The following is an 8,335-nucleotide window of genomic DNA, read 5'->3' as shown; positions in this document are numbered from 1 at the left end:
CCACCCCACCCCGCGCCGCCCCACACCACCCGCCGCCGCCCTTGTGCATCGCCGCCGCCGCCCAACGCCGCCGTTCGCCGGAGACCTCACCGGAGGTTGCCCCGCGTCTCTTTTCCTCGGATCGTTTTCTTCTAATCGTTCTGATTCTTTTCTTCTCTTCCGATTCATTTTCTTTTCGGTTCTTTTCTAAACCGTTCCGGTTTCTAGATCGGTTTTTCGTTTCGGTCTTTTTCTCCGAAAACCCTAGATCGGTTTTCGTTCTTCTTTCAGACCGTTCGTCTCAACGAACGTGATCACCGATTTTTCCCTGGTTAACGACGCCCGTTCGTTTAACCGTTCTTCTTTTTCTTTTCGTCGGATTTATTCCGCGATCGTGATCTCAGATCCGATCTTCGTTCTAGTCTTTCTTCTCGCTCGTTTATCGGAATCAGGTGATTCAACGCCTGGAGTTTCACTGCGAAATCGTTGTTCCGTCTAATAAACTTAAACAAGTTTTTGCCCCGGTAAAATTTGACCTAGTTTCAACTTGCTAGAACCGAGTTGTTTTCTTCCGCCGTTTGTTTTTCCGTCGTCTGTTCGGTTCTTTCTTTCTTTGCAACCGGAGTTCTTAAATTGAACTTTCTGGTTCGTTCTCTTGTTCGAGTTTTACCTGTGCATTAGTTGAGTACTTATTGTATGCTTGTTGTTTGTCTGCGATAGATCACCCAGATTGCGCCGCTTGTTACTTCGAAACCCTAGGTCTCGCGGATCATCAGCAAGGCAAGTAACACTTTGATCATACCTTTTCTACAACCCAGTTTTATTGCATTAGCTCAATCCTCACACATTGCATGATTAGTATCTAATTAAATTGTGGGATGGGAAGTAGATGAGGTAGTACCTATTACCTGTATTATTATGAAACCTTTGGGAGTTACTTCTACGTTTGCTATTTATGCCATGCTATGCTAGTAGACGTGGATTGGGTGAGTGAAATCCATGACAGATGTGAGTTGATAATTTTAATGGTTTATCTAAGGTGGCAACTTAAACACACATCTGGGTGGATTGAGGCACCTGATGTCTATCAGGACTTGCCTGTTTTTTTGGACCGCCACCCAGGCTCAAAGGGATCATAAGATCTTTCATGCTAGAAACTTCCGTGTGCAGCCACATGCTACTATGGGCTCTGGCATAGTTGACTAAGTTGTGCAAACTCTTACGGGGTGGACTAGCAGATGTAGGGGTTATAGGTGGTACGGTCTACCCCACATGTAAGGTGCTAGCGCTTCTGAAAGACTATGTCTCGGTCATCCGTATCTCAAACACCATGTAGTGCGAGAAACCAAACGGAGGCGATCGAGTCATGTGGGGAAAAGTGTGCAAACCTCTGCAGAGTGTACAAACTAATCATGATTAGCCGTGTCCCCGGTTATGGACAACTTGAGTATCTAGTACTTGAATATCATTGTGAATCTCAACATGTTACTTCTAATTGATGTTGTTGGGTTTTAATTACTTTTAATTGGGATTGAGAATGCTGTCAACCATTCTCAATGTTTCACAACCACCATGATAGTTAAATAAATTTATTCCTTTGCAGTAGGGAAAAACTGGCTTTACGCAAAAACTATAACCATAGAGCTTTCCACCAGCCATATATGCATATAGTATAGCTGTTTCATTCCATTACTCTCTATGTGTTACTTTGCCAGCATATTCCATGTTCTGACCCGTATTTGGGCTGCAACTTCTTATGTTGCAGACTTTTCAGACGACGAGTAAAGTGCTTTTAGGTCATGGCCCTATACTCAGTGATGCCGTTGGAGTTGATGGACCCATTTACCTTCCAAGTCTTCCGCTGTTATCGACACTATATGGCCTTAAGCCATATTTATTGTAATAAGTCTCTTTGAGACAACGATGTAATAAGTGTGTGATTGCCACTCTGTTATAAATCCTTCGATGTACTGTGTGGTGTCAGCATTACTGATCCAGGGATGACACCTGAGCACAGAGATCAGACTGTTTGAGGTCTGGTCGCTACAGAGATGGTATCAGAGCACACACTGACTGTAGGACACGACCACTAAGTTAAAGCCATAGAACATCACTCTCTTCTCATTTTCTAACTCCTCATCTTTTCTACTCTTTTAGGATGACGAACGCGAAGATTAAGTACGCTCAACCGGATGAAGGCACACCTTTTGGATTTCACCTGAAAGAAGTCACCAAGTACCTGGACATTGGATTACCAAGCTTCACGGGAACCTTCAACGCCACTCTGCCTGAAGAGGAGCGCTGGAAGATTCAAGCTCACATTCCGGGAAGGACATTCGCGCCAATCACGAAGCCCATAGATAGTGTTTTCAATGCACCAACCTGGAGTCTGGGAAAGAGCATGGCAGCTCATATCACCATAGGACGCATTGGAGAAGTTTACCAAGAAGACCTCAAGGACACTATCTACCAGATTTGCGGACGCCGAGATGAACAATGGGAGTTAGTCAGCACCAAGAAGGATAGATCCATTGCATCTTTCATCCAGGAGTTAAACCAGCACATTCGACGCCACGAGAACCAGATGTGCAATGATATGGTAGAGCTGAAGAATGCGAAGGCAAGGATCATCGAGCTAGAAGGAGAACTGAAGTCTACACGCAAGGACTACATGGACGAGTTCGTAGCTCTAGCAAGACACAATGGCGATCTTAAGCAGGAGATTGAAGAACTCAAGAGGAAGTTAGCATTCCAGGAGGAAGACGAGTACGTCGCATGTCCGGACGACTACATCATCATGGACGACACCGATTCGGATCCAAGTGAACCCGACTTTGAAGACGAAGCTGGACCAGATATCATGGAGTCTTCCACCAGTTCAAATTTCTAGAAGACCACCAGATAGTAGTAGTATTCCCCCTGTAAACACAATAGTTCGAGCACTTTTGCGATAGTTAGACCGTTGTAAGCCCTTGTTTGATTGAATGAAGTGATTTTTGTGTGCATTTGCTCATGTGCATTGGGGTAGTGTTTTCCCTTTAGACCTCTCTCTATTCTTAATTCTCATCTTTTCTAAACCCTCAGATGCCTCCGAGACGTGACAACGGATTTCCACCAGAGCTCACTCAGTTGATCCAACAGCAGAATCAATTGATGCAGATGTTAGTCCAGAACCAGCAGAACAACAACAACAACCCACCACCACCACCACCTGTTGACCACTTAGCCCGTTTCCTTAGGCTGAATCCGCCGGTGTTTTCCAGTAGCACCGAGCCAATAGTAGCAGACGATTGGCTCCGCAAGATAGGAAGGGAGTTGACCACTGCAGGATTCACGGATGGTGAGAAAGTGAAGTTTGCCGCTCACCAGCTTGACGGACCCACGGCAGCATGGTGGGAAAATTTCACAGCCACCTACCCAGTAGACACTGTCACATGGGATCAGTTTCAGCAAGCTTTCCGCACTGCCCATGTTCCAGCAGGAGCTATGGCCATGAAGAAGCGTGAGTCTCGCAACTTACGCCAAGGAGGAAGGACAGTTGGCCAGTACGTTGACGATTTCAGCAAGTTAGCACGTTATGCCCCAGATGACGTTGCTACGGATGCAGCTAAGCAGGAGAAGTTTCTGGAAGGACTGAATGATGAACTAAGCATGAAGTTGATGGTAGCGAGTTTCAACAACTACCAGGAGTTGGTAGATCGTGCCATCATGATTGAAGGGAAGCAACAGCAGATTGAGAACCGTAAAAGGAAGTATGGACAGGGGAAGTATAACTCTGGAGCCCAGCAGAAGCCCCGTTTTACCCCTAAACCGAGATTTAAGTTTCAGCATACCCATGGAGGAGGTAGTTCGCACAACCATAATGGCCACAAGAATGGTAATGGGAATGGAGGAAGCAACGGCCAGAACCGTACCACCCCATCGACCCCAACCAAGAGAGACCTGAGTCAAGTCACTTGTTTCAAGTGTTCCAAGACCGGACATTATGCCAACGAATGTCCCGAAGGCCAGAATGGGAATGGCAATGGAAGCTCTGGGAAGAAGCCGAACCCTTTCAATAGGGGACAGGTGAACCACCTTAATGTGGAGGAGGTTGAAGATCAGCCCGATGCAGTAATAGGTAAGTTTTTGGTTAAGTCATTTACTTCACTCGTTCTTTTTGATACCGGAGCATCGCATTCATACATATCAAGGGGATTTGTGGATAAATATAACCTGCCAACCCAAGCCCTTAGGTCACCCATGTTAGTAAGCTCACCAGGAGCGGAGTTTATGGCTAGACGATGGTGTGATCAGTTACCATTAAGGATTGGTAACTATGTGTTTCCCTCAGACCTAATAGTATTGGAATCTCAAGGATTGGATGTAATATTAGGCATGGATTGGTTATCAAAGTATAAAGGGAATATTGAGTGTGCTAGTAAGTCAATTTTGCTTACCACACCAGAAGGAAGAAGGATCAGGTATGTATCCCGGCATATGCCAAACAGGACACAAGTAAACTGCCTAACAGGAGTTGTGCAAGAGGATGTACCAGTGGTAAAGGATTTTCCTGATGTATTTCCCGAAGAGTTGCCAGGCATGCGACCGGATAGAGACATTGAGTTTTTGATTGAGTTATTGCCAGGTACAGGCCCAATATCGAAGCGACCATATAGGATGCCAGCAAATGATTTGGTGGAAATTAAGAATCAGATTAAGGAGTTATTGGATAAGGGTTACATTCGCCCAAGTTCTTCGCCTTGGGGATCACCCGTGCTTCTAGTGGAAAATAAGGATGGATCATTAAGGATGGTTGTAGATTATCGGGGATTGAATGAAGTAACCATCAAGAACAAGTACCCACTGCCAATGATCAACGATCTGTTTGATCGGTTGCAAGGAGCTAAAGTGTTTTCCAAGATCGATTTGCGATCAGGGTACCATCAATTGAAGATTCAAGAGCAGGACATACCTAAGTCAGCGTTCACCACGAGATATGGACTGTATGAGTATACCGTGATGTCATTTGGATTGACTAACGCACCTGCCTATTTCATGAACCTGATGAACAAAGTGTTTACGGAGTTTTTGGATAAGTTCGTCATAGTGTTCATTGATGACATCCTGGTTTATTCAAAGAATGAAGAGGAGCATAAGGAACATTTGTGTTTGGTTTTGGAGAAACTAAGGGAACATCAGTTATATGCCAAATTTAGCAAATGTGAGTTTTGGTTAAAGGAAGTTGAATTCCTCGGACATGTTATATCTGGAGAAGGTATAGCAGTTGACCCCACAAAGGTTGAGACCGTAACCGAATGGGAAGCACCAACAACAGTTGGAGAGATCCGGAGTTTTCTTGGACTCGTAGGATACTACCGGAGATTCATTGAGAACTTTTCAAAGATTGCAAAGCCTATGACTGAATTGTTGAAGAAGGATACTAAGTTCAAATGGACTGAGGAGTGTGAGGCTAGTTTCCAGGAGTTAAAGAAATGTTTGGTCACCTCACCAGTATTAATCTTGCCAGATCAGACCAAGGATTATGAGGTGTATTGCGACGCTTCACGTCGAGGACTTGGAGCAGTGCTTATGCAGGAAGGAAGAGTTGTTTCGTATGCTTCACGGCAACTGAAACCTCATGAATTGAATTATGCCACGCATGATTTGGAGTTAGCAGCCGTAGTGCATGCATTGAAAATGTGGAGACATTTCCTCATTGGAAATCATTGTGAAGTGTATACGGATCACAAGAGTTTGAAGTACATTTTCACTCAGAAGGAGTTGAACCTCCGACAAAGGAGATGGTTGGAGCTCATCAAGGATTATGACATGAGATTGCGTTACCATCCCGTAAAAGCTAATGTAGTAGCTGGCGCATTGAGCCGTAAGAGCCATGTCAATACCCTAGTGACAGAGAAAATACCCAAGCAGTTAGCAGAAAACCTTCGTGAACTATGTTTGGAAATAGTTCCCAGAGGATATGTAGCAGCATTGGAGATTCAGTCAACATTGATGGATAAAATCAGAGAACCTCAGAAATCTGACAAGGAGATTGCTGCTATAAAAGAGAGAATGAGCAAAGGAAAAGCAAAGGGATTTCGTGAAGATGAGCACGATACCCTATGGTTTGAGGACCGTGTTTATGTGCCCAATGACTCGGAGATCAGGAAGTTGATTTTGCAAGAGGCACATGATTCACCGTATTCGATTCACCCAGGGAATACCAAGATGTATTTGGATTTGAAGGAAACATTCTGGTGGACCGGAATGAAGAAGGATATTGCAGCATATGTAGCAGTTTGTGACGTATGTCAGAGAGTAAAGGCAGAGCATCAGAAGCCAGCAGGATTGTTACAACCATTGCCGATACCCGAATGGAAGTGGGATAAGATAGGCATGGATTTTATCACAGGACTACCCAGGACAAAGGCAGGCTACGATTCGATATGGGTATTAGTTGATCGTTTGACGAAGGTAGCACATTTTATTCCAATTAAGACCACTTACACCAGTGCTAAGTTGGCAAAGATATACATGACTAGGATCATTTGTTTGCATGGAGTTCCGAGGAGTATCGTATCAGATAGAGGAACCCAATTTACCTCAAAGTTTTGGAATCAGTTGCATGAAACTTTAGGAACCAGACTAGAGTTCAGCACAGCTTTTCATCCACAGACAGATGGACAGACCGAGAGAGTCAATCAGATTTTGGAAGATATGCTGAGAGCTTGTGCACTAGATTATGGATCTAGTTGGGACGATAATTTGCCATACGCGGAGTTTTCTTACAATAATAGCTATCAGACTAGTTTGAAGATGGCACCTTTCGAAGCCCTATACGGAAGGAGGTGCAGGACACCGTTGTCATGGGACGAAGTGGGAGACCGTCAATTCTTTGGACCAGATTTGATTAAGTAGTCTGAACGGAAAGTTAAGTTGATTCGTGATAGGCTCAAGGTAGCCCAGTCTAGGCAAAAGAGTTACGCAGATTCAAAACGCGAGGAGACAGTTTACGAAACCGGAGACAGAGTTTACCTTCGAGTATCCCCACTTCGAGGAATAAAGCGCTTTGGAGTTAAGGGAAAATTAGCACCGCGTTTCGTTGGACCGTACAAGATCTTGCAACGTATGGGAGAAGTCGCTTATAAGTTGGAATTACCAGAAGGACTGTCAGGAGTTCATGATGTATTCCATGTTTCTCAGCTGAAGAAATGTCATGCCGAAATGGCGGAAGTACCGCTAAGAGATACAGTGCCACTCGAAGCGATTCAATTGGATAACGACTTAACCTATGAGGAGAAGCCAGTCAAGATTCTCGATTATGCCAGCAGAGTTACTCGCAGCAAGGTTATCAAGTTTTGCAAAGTTCAGTGGAACCACCACTCAGAGGATGAAGCCACCTGGGAGAGAGAAGAAGATTTTCTCAAGGACCACCCTCACCTATTTTCTAGCCAACCCGAATCTCGAGGGCAAGATTCATCTTAAGGGGGGTAGGTTTGTAACATCCCAAATTTTCAATTTGGAATGTTATACATAGATCATCATGCATATCATATTTTCTTGCATTTTGGTTGATCCTAGAAATTTCACGCAACTCAAGGACCCTCGGAGAGAGTTGGAGATTTTCGATATTTTCATATTTGAATTTTCTCAAATTTTGAAAAGAGGATCATTTGATTTATTTATTTTATCTTCAATTATTTTTCCGGTGTCAAAATATATAAGAGAGGGAATAATATGACTTTCCCAAATTTAGGAAAAATGAAGATTTAATAAATAGATCAATTTTGTTTTGTCGGAGTTTTGTTTGCGTTTTATTTGGATAGCGAAAAAAGGGCGTTTTCGAAAATTGCATTTTAGGCCCGGAGAAAAGTTCATTTTGTTCGGCTCATTTTTAGGAGTCGGGGAAAATTTACTTTAGAATTTTTGGAACTCGTTTAGATTTTCTTTTCTTTTGTTTTCTACACGTGAAACCGATTTGAAAAAAAAGGAGCCCCCCGCCAGGCCAGCCGGCCCCTCCCCTTGCGCGCAGCGCAGGCGCCAGGCGCCAGGCGCCCAGGCAGCCGCCGCCGCTCCCTGGCCGAGTCCCAGCGGGACTTAGGTCGGTTAGCCCCTCCCCTTTCCTTGTTTCTTTTTCTTTTGCTTTCCTATTCCTAGTCTATTTCTTGTCCCCTACCCCAAGTCTCCTCTCCCCTCACCTATATAAATACCCCCACACCCCCCCCCTCTAAACACATCAAATCAAAAGCCCCTCTCCTCCCCAAGCCCCACACCACCGCCCCTCACCACCCGCGCCACCCCACCCCGCGCCGCCCCACACCACCCGCCGCCGCCCTTGAGCGTCGCCGCCGCCGCCCAACACCGCCGTTCGCCG

This window comes from Triticum dicoccoides, chromosome 6A (genome assembly GCF_002162155.2).
Source record: "Triticum dicoccoides isolate Atlit2015 ecotype Zavitan chromosome 6A, WEW_v2.0, whole genome shotgun sequence".
Classification (NCBI taxonomy): Eukaryota; Viridiplantae; Streptophyta; class Magnoliopsida; order Poales; family Poaceae; genus Triticum; species Triticum dicoccoides.
Note: the sequence above shows the minus strand (reverse complement) of the source record.